The following is a 16,495-nucleotide window of genomic DNA, read 5'->3' as shown; positions in this document are numbered from 1 at the left end:
TCTCTCTCTCTCTCTCTCTCTCTCTCTCTCTCTCTCTCTCTCTCTCTCTCTCTGTCTCTTTCCTTTTTTTTTCTTCCTTTCTGTGTTTTAAAGATAGGATTTCTCAGTATAATAGCCCAGGCTCACCTACCTTTATAGAACAATCTGACCTCAAACAGAGATCCATCTGCTTCTGCCTCTTGAGTGCTGGAATTAAAGGTATGCACCAACATGCCTGGTTCATAAGATATTTTCTAGTTACATGTACACTTTACTTTTGAGTTATTATATTTGTTTACATGATATTTTAAAAAGATATATTTATTTATTTTATGTATGTGAGCACTCTGTGAGTACACAAGAAGAGGGAATTGGATCTACTACATATGGCTGTGAGCCACCATGTGCTTGCTGAGAATGGAATTCAGGACCTTTGGAAAAGCAGTCAGTGCTTTTAACCACTGAACAGTCTCTTTAGCCCTGTTTACATGATTGTTATATATAGTAGCATGGATAAAATCACTTAGCTTTAGAGATCAAATAATTCTAAAAATCTATAATCTAAAATGCTTGTTTAGGATGAATCCATGGTCATTTGATGGACCTTTGATTCTATGGACATTGAAAATCTTCATCTACTAATGTAGTCTCATTCTTACTGAATAAAGAGAGACAATCTAAACTGGCCTTTATTTGTAATGTGTAGTAAAAAATTAAATCTTAAATCTTCCAAGGTAGTTAACAACTGCTTTTTGGATTATCTTCAATCAGGAGTCTTATAAATTCTATACAATACTTTATATTCCAACATTTCACACTAACTGACTCTGAAAACACTTCTCATTATTTGAGGTTAAGAGAGCTTGAATATTCTCAAAAGATTGGGATTCAAATGCTGGAGCCTGACTGTAGACATTTAGATACAGCATCCCTACAAATAAAATCAATATTATTTTATTACTTACATAAAAAGCAGTGCTGTTTGCATCAAACATTTTTTTTGCATATTTGTTGAATTATCTCACACTATTCTTCACATAAAAGTCTGACTAATGGCCATTACATTAAATCACTTGGCTAAATGAGAACAAAGACAAGGGGCTACTGAATATTTAAGTATTCAAATATATAGAGGTATTGTTTTGCATTTTAGGCTTATAAAGTCATATTTTTATTTGTTTTCCTCTGTACTTAAATTATTCATATCACTTTACATCAGTGTTGCATTCATACAAGCTAACTATGAACGAGTGAGAAACCAATTTGAAATTCAAAAGCAAATTCTGTACCTACCTAATAAATCACTCAAAAGAATATAGGAATTCACGTGTGTACCACAAAGACTACAAGTGCATTAATTGAAAATTGAAAATAGATTTGTTAGCACATTCTAATTGTACCAAACGTCCATTTTCTGACATGTCTATGGTCTATTTAAGTTAACTAAATCATGTTCAACCCCCTATCGCATTCTTTTTCATTACCCCCTCTCACTTGATCACTTTCCCCATAGAAGGCCCAGGAGAAACAACATTTATTTTTTATTTCAAGTTTCATTATCAATCACCAAGAAAACTCAAACAATTAATGGGGGAGAGGGAGAAAAAGAGAGGGGGGGCGGGGAGGGAAGGAGGAAGGAGGAGGGGGGTCGGGAGAGGGAGAAAGGGAGGAAGAGAAAGAGAAAGAGAAAGAGAGAAAGAGAGAGAGAGAGAGAGAGAGAGAGAGAGAGAGAGAGAGAGAGAGAGAGAGAGAGAGAGAGAGAATTTGAAGTGGGACTTACATATGGGAGGATGGGAGGCTTTGGAAGAAGTAGAAGGAAGGGAGAAATGTAATTATATTATCTTCTCAAGAAGAAAATTTAAAAATAAAAACTACAGGAATTTTAGTAGTAGCCCAGATTTTAGGATGTTAATAGAACACTACATAGTCATGCCACCCTCAGAGCACAAACTGAACATGGAAGCATTGGTTCCTCAAATCTCTTGTGAAATAGAGCTTAGAAAAATACAGTCTACATCATGTTCATGGTAATGACTCTACTTATGTGCTCCTCGTCAATCTGACAGTCAAAGGGTATAGTATTTAAAAATAGTAAACTCGAAAGTAAATTTGACCATTGGTTCACTAATTATACTTGTATCACACATTTATATATTGATATTTACCCAGTTTTCTGGTTTACATCTCCATGACATTTTATTATGTGTATAGAAATGTATAACTATTATCCTAATCTGGACAAAATACTATGTTTTTTGCACAGTATTTTCCTTCTAATGCCTGTCTTCAACATCTCAGCTCATAAATCTAATCTCAGCCACATACTAAATTAATGTTATTTTCTTAAATTAGATTTATATGTTAAACTTTGTATATATGGTTCTTTTGCCTGTGTGTGTGTGTGTGCATGTGCACATGCACGTGCATGTGTGTTTGTACAGAATATGAATGACTGGTCAAGTAGAAGTGAAAACACAGATCTCTTGGAACTAGAATTATGTTTGTGCAGGGCACTGAGATCTTGTCGTCTTCTAGGACCACCAGTGCTCTTAATGGCTCAGCCTTTTTTCCAAACACTAATCTACTCTTTCTTGTGTATCATTATTTCATTATTTTAATAGAGTTATATTATTGGAATATTAGTCAGGCAAATTTTGAGACTATATGGTTGAATCATAATGTCTGGCCATTTCCACAATCAATTGTATATATAACTTATTCTCAATTTTTGCATTTAAAGTTAAAACCATTAAAAATATTGATGTATCTTAAGAGTGCCTTTCAATTCTAAGCAAAACTCTTCAGAATTCTAACTGTCAAATTTTATACTTAAAATTTATGATATAAAGTGATATGTACTTAAATGCTTACTCTGGACAGACAGATACATATTCAGACAGACAGATAGATATATGTAGACACAGATATATAGAGATAAAGATGATACAGATAGTCATGCAGATAGAGATACAGGTAAAGGTAGAGATACAGATATAGATATTGATATTAAGCATTACCTCATTGGTAAATAAAATTGTCAGTAGTCATTAGTTTAGCCTTTCTGAGAGATTAAAACATAGGTTGCAAACTAATGATTATATACTAGAAAGTATTTATTTCAAGATTTTCACGTATATTCTCATCATAGGTATGCTTCCAGTGTCTGTCAACTACTTTCTGTGGTTTTTTCTAATCTTACTGTACTTTTTACTGTTTCATTCTGACAGTATGTTATATTTTTCTGATTTAGTACAGATTCATATCCTTAACTTGTAACTATTTAATATTATATATCTAATTAGATTGCCATCAGCAAGTAGCTCAAAGGTAAAGAATAACAATATTAATTAATTTTTGTTCAGAAGATCAGAGGAAAAGGAATGAGTTTGAGTGTGATAACATAACTTAGGAAATTGATACTTTGTAAATAAGTTAATTAATATCTAAAATTTTTTAATAACTAAATATATAAATTTACTATCACTTATATATACTATAAATAGAACTAATTCTAATCTTCTATATAAAGTATTATTTCCTCCAAATATGTAAATAACTTAAAAGTTTGGAAGTTAATATAATTTGTTTTGTCAACCCCTTTTTTGTACATAGTACTCTCTTTACTCACATTCATAAAAATATAATGTAGGAATACAGTTGCTGATGAACATAAGTGAAAAAGTAAATAACTGATAAATAATAATGTACAAAGAAATAACATTAGACAACTTAACCTTTTCTAATATAACATTTTTTTTATTATTTTGAATAATTCTCACTAAAGTAATTGTGGTTTTAAGTATCTATTTTGCGTGTGTGTGGGGGGGGTGTTTAATTGAGCATGTGTTAGAGATAATACCTTGTGTGGCATTTCACATATGCATGGCCCAGTGAGTTCCAATATTAGGAGGTATGGCTGTCTTGCAGTAAGTGTGGTCTTGTTGGAGGAAAGTGTCACTGTGGTAACAATGAGACCCTTCTTCTAAGCACTTTCTAAGCACTCCTAGTGACTTTCAAATGAAGATGTAGAACTTTCAGCTCCTCCTGCAACATGCCTCTTTGGATGCTGTCAAGTCTCCGCCTTGATCATAATGGACGGAACCTATAAGCCAGCCCCAATTAAATATTGTCCTTACAAGAGTTACCTTGGTCATGTCTGTTCGCAGCCCTAAACTAAAGACACCTAAGCCCTAACTAAGACACCTTACAACCCCAAAAGATGGTATTAGCTCATGAGGAGCTGAAATTAAAAGCATATTTTAAGCAAGCCAAGGAGGTGGATCTGATCTGTACTTTGATCCTCATGATGTTGCTTTTAAGTACTGAGTCTTCTCTGCAGCAACAAAGTAATCGAAGTCTGAATTCAGTCCTCATGAAGTGTTTTAAACAGCCTCATGAATCCAAACAAAAATTGAAAATATAATTTGAAGTATATATGAAACTTTGTAAAAGAAATTTATGATGCAATGATTAATATCAAACTCTACAGCTGAAAATACACAAAGGAGCTAGCATTTTTCGTCGAAATAGGAAATGTCCATTAACCTGTATATTTAAGGCTTGGTCTCTAGCTGGTGGCTCTGTTTGAGTAGGCTGTAGAGACATTACTAATTATATAGTCTGTGCTCTTCTGCAAGAGAGAAAGAATCAGTATACTTCTGGTACCATGAAGCTGCTGGCTCCCTAGCACTCCTGCTATGAAGAACTATTTTCTCAAAGTCTGAGACAAGATGAATCAGTCTTTCTTTTAGGTCCTTTTTCAAGTGTTCTATTTCAGTAAAGAGATAATACCTAGGACAAAGACTTCTGACAAACATAAGACAAAAATAACAGTAGCAATAAGAAGGCATGATGCTAAAGATTTGCAGACTGTTCAAAGTCAAGGGAATCATCAGTGCCTTTTATGTTATGAATGAAAGGATTCTATTACATTATTCTCATAAGATTCCAATGAGATAATTTCAAAACAAATGACAGATGTATTGCAAACTATACAAGGTTTGCTTATTTGAATCTACTAAGATATATATTGTAAAAGTATAGAAGTATCATAAAATAGTTCACAGTTCAAGTATAATGATCATTCTATATGATTATTATTGATTTACTTTCCAGAAAAAGTCAAAATCCCAGGTATAAAAAAACAATATAAAATTCTATACTTTTAAATTATGCAATTATATACTTACTAAACGATATTTATGCTTAAATATTATTTTCTGCTATATTAATATAATAATGCAAAATAATCTGAAAACTAAATCCAAGAGTTTCAGATTAGGTTATCTGAAAAAGAACATATAAATACTATTTTGAAAATTGGAAATATATGGAATTTTTACGATTCTTAAAGCAATATATATAAGTCAAAAATAATATGGTCACCATATTTTCTTCTACCTTTTATGAATATTGTTAGCAATAAATGCCTCATGCATTATATATATATGCACCTCACATCCCATTCTGGATTATCTCTTGCTTTCATATAAGAACAGAATTATGACTCTAGTTTATTTGTAAAAACATATTCCTTGATTATTTCTGATATTTATGCTTATGATAAAGGAAAAAAGCTTTTTGTAATAACATATGTCATACTCTTCAAAGAAAATTCACATTTTATACACAAATTTGCTGTTGTATTTAAAGGATGCTTTGTTCTATATAATTGAAAAATACTAACAGTAAACTTCTAATATCCATCTTATAGCTGTTTAATTTAATTTGATTACTTCAATTTCCTACTTTCTGGAGGCAAAAATAGATTGGTTTTATTCTTTTCGAAATGTATTGCATACTCCATTAAACTTATTTTATTACTTCAAATACGTATTGTTAAATTATTAATATAAGATTCTTAATAAAAATGACTTAAATATTTTCACTATAAATGTTTATAGATTTTATAAACACTCATATATATAAATAGATATATAGATGATAGATATATAGAGATAGAGATGATATGCTTAGAGATAGAGATAGAAATATATAGGTATAGATGATATACATAGAGATATAAATATGAAACAGTGTTCACAAAATATTTCGTTGGTGGGTAGAAATTGCATCTATGAACGACTACAAAAATAAATAACAAAATGCAATAAATTTATATCAAAAGTTCAAAAAATTAGAGTCTGTAAACCAACAGAGATTTCATGAAATTCAAATAAATCAGTTGATGGATGACTTAATGTTTTACTTTGTCCTACTGAGAAAATTTGTCATCATGAATGAGCATATTTAAAAACCATGAAAAATAACACATTTCTTTAGACAATAACAAATTTATTCAATTATTATTATTATTATTATTATTATTATTATTATTATCATTACTATTATTTGATCTTTTCTTTTACAGTTCTGTTTTTATCCACCTCCCAATCAGGACTCCTCATTCCATCCCTCCTCCCTCATCTCTAAGGGAATGTCTCCATCCCCATCCCCACCCACAACGCCACCAGACCTCCCCACTCCCTGGGTCCTCATGTCTCTTGAGGGTTAGGTGCTTCTTCTCTCATTGAGGTCAGACTAGGCAGTCCTTTGCTATATATGTCAGAGGACTCATATCTGCTAGTGTATGCTGTCTGGTTGATGGCTCAGAGTCTGAGAGATCTCTGGCGTGCAGGTAGTTGAGACTGCCGGGTTTCATATAGGGCCACCATCATCCTCAGCTTTTCCCAGCCTTTCCGTAATTCAACCACAGGTGTCCCAGGCTTCTGTTTGTTGGTTAAGTGGAAATATATACAACTGGCTCTTTCAGCTGCTTATTGGGCCTCTTGGAGGGCAGCCATGCTAGGCTCCTGTCTGTATGCAGTAACAGTGTCAGGCCTTAAAGCCACCCCTTGAGCTGGATCCCAATTTGAGTTAGTCACTGAACCTCCTTTTCTTCAGCCTCTTCTCCATTTTTGTCCATGCAGTTCTATTCGACAAGAACAATTTTGGGTCAGAGTTTTTGACTGTGAAATGGCAACCCCATCCCTCCTGTCTTTCTACAGGAGATGGACTCTACAAGTTCTCTCATCCCACTGTTGGGCATTTTGTCTGGAATGCTACTCAGCTATTAAGAATAAAGACATAATGAGTTTTGCAGGCAAATGGATGGGACTAGAAAATATCGTCCTGATTGAGGTAATTCAGATCCCAAAAGACATGATTGGTATGTACTTACTAATAAGTGAGTACTAGACAAAAAAGTACAGAATGCCCATAATACAATCACAGAACTCAAAAAGGTAAACAAGCCAAAGGGCCCAATTGAAGAGGTCTCAATTCCACTTAGGAGGGAGAAGAAAGCAATCATGGTGGGCAGAGAGAGGGACCTTGGTGGGAGAGAGGACAGGGAGGGGAAAAGGTAAACATCAACAGAAACTGGGGGGGTGGGGAGGGGCGGAGAAATAGGAGTGAAGCCTTGAGGACCAGCAGACAGAATGGAAACAGGCAACCTAAGGAGGTAGGAGGTGGAGGGTGTACCTTCTAGAAGGTACCAGAGCCCTGGGAGGAGAGAGAAGCATAGGCCTCAAATGGAGGGTCCTTAGCAAATTTATAGTTGATTTCTGAAATCTTTTCAATCAATACTTGGATTTGATAAAGGATATTAAGCCACAACTCATCTATTGCTTTTCACATAATAAAATAAACAAGATAAATGAAAACTGACAAAACATCATCAGAGAAATTGCACCTTTCATTGAAAACAACAAAGTTTCTGTTTATTTATTTTCCTCTCCAATTTTAGACAAGAGAATCACTTCTCTTCCAGAATATAGCACTTCCTAAAAACTTCGTAATGTCAAGTATAATTAAGATAAAGTATACTTTTTTGCTCAAATAAAGACATACATCTTTCAATCTCACCATCTCATGACAGAAAATAACATAAACTTGTCTCTCAGTTGAAACAGCACATTGTGTTAAATCACATGTTAATTCAGCTTAACTCCAACTTGGTATATGATTTAACTGGCATCTCATCAGTTCCCAGAAAGACTACCCATAATTATGATCACAACATGTTTATAAAGTTCTGAGTATTCATGTAAGAACCCAGAAACCCACTGCTAGAAAATGTAAACAATGTTAGAAATAGAATCAACTCAACTTGACATGTAAATCATTAAATAATTAGAAGCAAATGTGTAATTTGTAATTTGGAAATTATAATTATATTTTAGAGACAAAAAAGTAGATTCTATTACATTGAAAATGTATTTGTTATTCTAGAATGATCTTTAGAAATATGATGTATACTAATGTGACACAAAATGTGTAGAGTATTATAAGGGAGTTTTGAAGGGATATGTTTGCACTCAATCTGTTCTAATATTTCATTAACTACTCGAATATTCTGCCATTTCATGATACACATGATACACCATGATACATAGTGGTGGGAAGGCTCTAACAAGCAGCTGGCCAGGAGTCTCTTAGGCTTAGAAAGTCCCACAGAAGTACTCATAATGGTAGAACATACACAGAGTTATGAAATAGTAAAAGACTTTCTGATCGTAAATATTACATGTTATGAACTCTGTAAAAGCTATACATTTATAGTAATGTAACAGTGGGGTCTTATATACTTCAAAATTCTGTCAAACAGGTATTCGAATATTTTTATTATCTAAAAATATATTTTCCAACTTTGAAGGATAATATTTTGAAAGAGTGCACATTCACCAAGATTTAGCTTCTTTTTCACTTTTGTATTTTTAAATTAAAATATAGTTATATGTTCTCCTTCCCTTTCTTTCCTCCAACCATTCATATATATCACTTCCTTCCTTTCCATTCATTTCAATTTTTAAAAATTGTCATTTAACACACACACACACACAAAAGTATATAAATTCAGTCTATAATATATTACTTGTATGTGTTTAATATCAGGATGGACCACTTGATATTAGACTCCCAAGTGATATATTTTCCTGAAGGAGATTCTCCCTGCTCTTAGCATTCCTTAGTTCCCTGCATTTCATTGATTAGAGCTGAGGCTCCATGGAATTTCTTTCTTTCCATGATATTACATCTTTCAATATTGTACTTGGGTAGAATTTTGTGGCTTAAACACTCAATTTTCATCTTTATTTTGCCTTTTAGTCTATATAACATTCTCCATTCTCCAATTACTGTAAAATCTTAACTACTGTTAAGGGTAGTAATTGGTAACCTCATAAATAAAATAGTTCCTAACCCCCAAAGAGAAAAATAAATGTTGTTTTCCTTACTGTCTAAAAAACATTACTGTTATGATAGTTATATTCCTTATCCTATTCACCTGGAGTAGTATGAACTCACAACTAAATTATACAATAATTGATGGATTTTCGGAAGTAGAAAATGCTTTTCTTTTTAAAACAACTAATGCCTCATAACTAAAAACTGATGAGGATTTTGCATTAGGTGGACACTCTATGTATACCACTACATTAAATCTAGACAGTCCTAAAGACGGAGATCATCCATATTGCAAGTAGGATCATTTATATTGTTCTCAACTGATGGCCCCTTTTGACTTAACCAAATTAAACAACAGTGTAAAAATTCATGTGGATTCTATAATGGCATAACGCTACAAACTCTATTGCCTTCAAAAAAGAATGATTAGAAAAAACTCTTACTAGGACACAGAAATAGGTCAACGGTTCTCATGTTATAATTGTGAATTCTGAGAACTGCACCATATTGAAATAACCCACAAAAACCATTATAACTGATTTTTCAAATCTTTTCATTAAAAAATGTGAGGAGACTGTTTATCCTCTCATAACTACCGCTACAGAGCTCAGTATTTTCTGGATTAATAGCTAACAGGCAGTCTCAGAACTGTTTATATAGAAATTAGGTACACTTGAACTTACTGTGTATTAATTTATTTGAGAAACTGCTGTATGTTAAAATATGTGATAATCATTTTTCATACTTTATTATTATTATTTATAATAATGTTATAGTTTATATGTGGAGATAATAAAATTGAGATTTATCAACTTTAATATAACAATTTGTACTTGTTATAAAGTTTGTGGATTTGATAGCCTAAGTATTAAATTCATCCTGAACATTTTTTGAAAAGAAAAATTTTCATAATTAAATATTAATTTCTGTTTTGGCAAAATGTTATTCTGCCAGTGGATTTAAAGAAAACAGCCTCTCTGCTATCAATATTTTAGTAAACCTATTATTCAAAAGTAGCTAAATTATCCAGTTGAAACAATATTGATCCCTAACATAAACAATATACAATTTGTTTAATGATCCCAGTCTTCAACATTAGAATAATTGATAAACATTAATATTCCCCACTTACAGAATTTGATTGATATGTTTTTTCAGGGTTTTACCCAAATTATGGCCACCTATATTATGATAATCTGAGAAGTACAGTCTATGAATGGAAACTTGTAGATGATTTTTCAGGCTTATGATTATGACAGCTTGCTGGATAGGAGTCAAGGAGCTCTTACCACACTCACATTGGAACACAGCAACACCTTACACTTCTAATGGAAGTTGCTTTCAGGGTTGGAGACTTTATGATACATTCTCTTTCACATCATTACGCTCAGTATTGGTTAATTTAGATTGTAAGCTCAATAAAATTTAGAACAACATATAGAAAAAGAAAGGTTTAACTAAACATGGAAAACCCATTCTGAATGTGGGTGGCGCTATTCCATTTGTTGGGATCTTTAGCTAGCAGAGACCCACAGTCTAACAGTGGACAGAACCTGATGTTGTAGTACGCGTAATAAGGTGGCATGCTCTCAGAGGAGAATGGGAGGAGTGATACAGAATGGGATGGTGTGAGGGGGTAATGGAAAAAGGGACAGCAATCAGAATAAAAAATAATTAATGGAAAAAGATATGAATTTGAAAATGGGCAAGGAAGATACATAGGAAGGCTTAGACTGAGCAAACAGAAAATGATGTAATTATATTATAATTTCAAAAAATTAAAAATTAAAAAGGAAAGAAACAGATAAAAGCAACCAGAGCTAACATTCATCTCTCTCTGTTTCTCAAGTTGAGTGCACTGTGACAGTGGCCGCATGCTCCTGACATCATCCATTCTATGGCATCATCAACTTTATTCTTATGTCACTAGCCCAACTTAACCCCTTACCCTTTAAGTTACTTTTGTCCTTTAGTTTATCACAAAAGAAAAGTAACTAGTATATAGTCCTCAAACTAATCCCCCTTTACTCCTAAATTACCCTTATCTATATTTAAGTAGAGATCTTCCTCAGGTGTCCCTGTAGAGGAAAAAAGAAGTCACATTCATCAGTCTGACACAAAATGGTCTTTTTTATTGTTGTTATATCTTACTCTCCTCCCAGTATGTCAGGGCACAAGCCCTTGGCTCAGGGCTCCCACAATACTAATCATGATGTTAGCCTGAGATTTCGCCGACTTCTGTAGTATCTTGTAGTTACTCGACACAAATAACATTCTCCTCTGCAAAATCTAAATTGAAAGATTATCATTATTTTACAGTTTTAGCAACTGATAAAAATATTAGATCCAGGTGTCAATTTTAAGAGGTAAAAGAACCAATGAATTTTAAAACTTAATAATGGCTCCATCAATTGTGAATATGTTAAATATAACCCTATTACATTCCTTTAGATGTCTTCACAAAGTACACACAATAATTGTATGTGTTAGAAAATACAAACAGGCAAAATATTTAAAAAATGTTTTGATTGAATAAATTGACAAAGATGGTTTTCCTCTAATTACATATTTATATTGAGCTATACATGTTTATACAGATATAAATTAGCCTCATTTTAAGTCATTTTAAGTGTTTATCTGTCACATAAAACCATACTAAGATATGTATAATCAACCTATCAGGATTGTTAGCAGTTAAACAGGATTCCCTAGTCATAGTGAACTATTTTCATCACAAATAAAAAATTTTAGGTAGGGTGGTTAGAGTCTGAGTGATTTTATATGAGATATCCTTATTGAGGTACTTTGCTGACCCTGTGTACCTCTGAACATCCCAGTATGCACCAAGTAATGACAGAAAATGACTGGTCTTATTTTCTCCATTCGTGCAAGTACAGAACCCCATTGAGTGCTCATGGTGTTTAGCAGGAATACTTGACCTCCTTCTAGTGTGTTAGTAATGGTGTGAAAAGTGAAGGAGGTCATTAGCACAGCACCAAAGAGAATCGCTGAAAAAAAAGAGAGGCCAGAGCATAAAGATAACTTTAAACAATTTTTTGGCCAACAATTCAAATACTAAAAGCTTTCTATCTTTGGATTCAGCAAATATATTTGGTAAATCTCACAAAAGCTATACTTTGTTGAATTATAAACACATGTAGAGGTACACATCTGGATAAACATATGCACACACACATGGGGAAACACATAAAAACACCTGCATAAACGCATGCATGCATGCGTATGCCAATGCATGAACACACACACATATACACACCTTTAAGTATTATCAGTCTTGTTTGCACCAAAAAACTGTTTAGAAGAACATAATTATACTACTAAAACCATGGTGATTTGTATGTGGAATTTAAATATAAGTTTCCATACTACAAAAACCAGGTAGTTTCAGGCCTTTTATTTGGTAATATCAAAGCATTTACGCTCAAATGAATATTTTATTCCAATTAGGTCAAATATGATTCTTTTCTCCAGACCTTAGTATGGTAACATATTTAAACTCATAACATACCATTATTTTTCAATGATTGCAGATATTTAAATATAAAAGTGCTAATTTTTATTTTAACACTTGCAGACTGTCAGATATATCCTTTATTTTAGGATATAGAGAATTGGAGTGAGATGTATTTAAAAACACTTAGGTTTTAAAAGTTCTTTATGAAGTTTTGGGGTTTGGGGCCATATTCTTTTACAACATTGAAAAGATAAAGGTCTCTGTCCATTATTGGAAACGTGGTAGATTGATATAATGTGTCCAAAAGCACGGATACCTTGAAGTCTGATGCCTTCAGATTTCAATCCAACTGTGCAACATTGGCCAAAGTATTTTAACCCCGTGTTTCAGTTTTCATCATTTTTGCCACAAATACTGTCTTCCTACTGAGTAAGAGGCACCGGGTGAAGGGCTGTCTTTGGAAAGGCTAGCAGGGCATGCCTTTTGGCTTCAACAAAACTTGTAAATTTTGTTTTCATCAAAGCCATAAATGCCTCAAATATACCTGTGTGGGGTAAAATCAGAAGGAGAGGGAAAAATATGTAGAGATAAGAGTAATAAAAACTTTGGGCATTCATCAGAACTCTATGAAGGAATGGGAGAATGGAATAGAATCACAAAAGTAACATGAGACTGAAAAATAAAAGGAGAGAAGACAGCTGTGTTCCTAAATGCCTTTGTTCCTGCCTTCCCTTAGAAGAGCTGGCTTTAAGTTTGCTGGCATCCCCAATGCCACTGTATTGCAATAAAGCTACTTTCAAGATCTATATTAATTGAAGTCTGACAAAAATATCTGCTCATAAGGGAGAAAAGAAATAATGTTTAAAAGCTATTGTAAAGAATGGAAAAGTAGAATACCGATGATTAGTTGCTAGAAAGTAACAATAATCACTACAAAAATTGAACTTTCTGTTAAATTACCTAATATGAATTATATTTTCCTGAAAATTTGGCAGAACATGTTATTGTAAGATCATCTTAGTAGATATAAATGCCTATCTTCATTTATAAATTTGTTTTATAATTAAGCAAAACATATATACAATGGTTGCATATCAAAATGATGCTCTTAATTAACGTCTGATAATTAAATATATCCTGTTCTCATTCTTAAATGAGAAGAATATCATTAAATATATACAACAATCTTTTTAAGAAGGGAAGAGTAATGTTGCTTAAATATGTTTGAATAAAAGGTTTTGGAAAGCTCAAAAAGTAACATAATAGAATATCAGGAAATTCAAACATTGGTCAGGTTTCTGTGTTGATGTATTCATTTTCTTGATGGAATCATCTGGTCCTCATTCTCTTTTCATTCTCCCTTTGTGCTATTACACTCATCCTGAAGCCATCCTATCTCAGACTTGGAGAGCTACTGTAGACTTTGACTTCAATCCTTCAGATAGATCATCTTTGAGTAAAGAAGTCTTTAAGTATTTTTAGGAGACCTAGAGAAATATGTTGCTGTATGTTCTCATCAGTACTTCCTTCCTAAAACACAGACTCCATTTTAAGACTGTACTGAGTCTGTGAGATGATGGAATTGTGATGTAATAATTAAACTGGGATGGGGATTTTCTAATATGTCTATGCAAGGATTTTGCTGGTTGCCTTAGAATACATGAGAACAAAATCTGCATTGAGAATACCAAACTTTTCAAAGTAGTGACCTGTATGTAGATAGGAAAACAGTCAAACACAAATTATATAAGTCCTATGTAAAACAGACACTAGGTACAGTATGTAAACATTATTATATATTTCTTCAATAAGGAAACACAAACTCTGTTCATATCAGCAATGATCCCAACTAGAATTTTTTGAGAATAAGACTATTGTCATTATATTTTTTTACATCAGAGATTAATATCTGGCCAACCCACTAGGGTCTGTCTATATATAAAGAAATTCTTAACAACAATAGACCATTGTACTCTTATTTACTGGAGCTGGAGTCACATTTGGACTTATGACATCTCTTTACAGACCAAGGAGACAACATCAAATTTGCTTAAGATGCCATTGAAGGAAAAATAGAAGTACAGTCTTGTTTCTAGGTGAGACCATCAAACATAAAGGTACAAATCACGGGTTGTCCATGTGTAGACTTCTCAGTAATCCCAAAAAAAACTGGTTGTTTGTGAAGAACCACAGGTCTATCTAGCCTCACTCTAGTTGCTCAGGAAACCTCAGTTAAAGAACATTTAATAGATCTAAATTTACACTCTTCTTCTGAGTTATAGCATGGTCAACCTACGTAGTGTGTGCTACAGAAAACTGAAAGGGAAGATCTATCTATCTATCTATCTATCTATCTATCTATCTATCATCTATCTATCTACTTATCAATCATCTATTTTGATTTCTTAAGGCAGGGTCTCTTTGCACAGTAAATCAGACTGTGCTCAAACTCATCTGCTTGCTTGTGTCTGCCTCCTGGGTGCTGGGATTAAAGACATGTGCCACCTCTGCCTTGTTTAAAAAGAGAATTATTATTTGAAGATTTATTACTTCAACATTATAATCTGGGACACAGAATGCTGTTCTTCCTGGAACTCATTTACTTTGCCAGTGACCAGGATGAGAGCTATGATATTGTTGATTTTCTGTCCAGCAAAGAAAGAGAACAGTGTGAAATTATGCAAGACACTAAGTAGCCTAGAGTAGAGAAGTTATACATCAGAGGGTGGAAAAGCTTCTAATGAAATATCTTTAAGCTATCAAGGTCCAAACACAAAGGATAGACTTGGTCTAGACTCACACATCAGAGGGTTTCCCCTTTTAAAAATTTATTTGAATTGGTTTAACTTTTATATATAAGCTGATAGGCCATTTTAGAGTCAATATGCTTTTTTGTTTTTCCTGGAGGTAGTTCTCTTCTTGACTATATTCACTCAAATAGTAATGCAAGGCCATACAAAGAATAGATAGACAGGCAATTCTGTAATGAATATCCAGACTTGTTTCCTTGAAGTTTATGTGAACTTGTTTGTTTTGGTTTGGTTTTGGTTTTTGGTTTTTTGGTTTTTTTAATTATTTTTAACTTACTTTCTTTTTGTTATTTTTTTCACTCCAGATTTTACTCCCTTCTTGGTCCACCCTCCAACTGTTCCACTTCCCATACCTCTTCCAGGCCCCTTGTCTCCACGAAGATGTCCACATCCTACCCTCATCCCACCTGACCTCTAAACTCTCTGGGACTCCAGTCTCTTGAGGGTTAGGTGAAACTTCTCTGACTGAACACAGACCCAGAATTTCTCTGTTGTATATGTGTTGGGGGCCTCATATAACTTGTTGTATGTTGGTGATCAAATGTCTGAGAGATCTCAGGGTCCAGGTTAATTGATACTACTGGTCCTCCTACAAGGTCACCCTCCTCCTCAGTTTCTTCCAGCTTTTCCCTAATTCAACCACAGGGGCCAGCAGCTTCTGTCCATTGTTAGAGGGCTAATATCTGCATCTAACTCTTTCAGCTGCTTATCGGGTCTTTCAGAGAGCAGTCATGATAGGTCCATTTTTGTGAGCGCTCCATAGCTCTGTAGTAGTGTCAGACTATGAGCTAGATCCTAGTTTGGCCTGTCACTGGACCTTTTTTTCCTCAGGCTCTTCTCCGTTTCTATCCCTGCATTTCTTTCAGACAGGAACAATTATGGGTCAGAGTTTTGACTGTGGGATAGCAATCCCATCCCTCACTCAATGCCCTGTCTTTCTGCTGGAGGTGAGTTCTACAGTTCCCTCTCCTCACTGTAGGGAATTACAACTAGTATCCCTTCTTTTGAATCCTGAGAGTCTCTCACCTCCCAGATCAAAATGTTT

This window comes from Grammomys surdaster, unplaced genomic scaffold (assembly GCF_004785775.1).
Source record: "Grammomys surdaster isolate TR1022 unplaced genomic scaffold, NIH_TR_1.0 126178, whole genome shotgun sequence".
NCBI lineage: Eukaryota > Metazoa > Chordata > Mammalia > Rodentia > Muridae > Grammomys > Grammomys surdaster.
Note: the sequence above shows the minus strand (reverse complement) of the source record.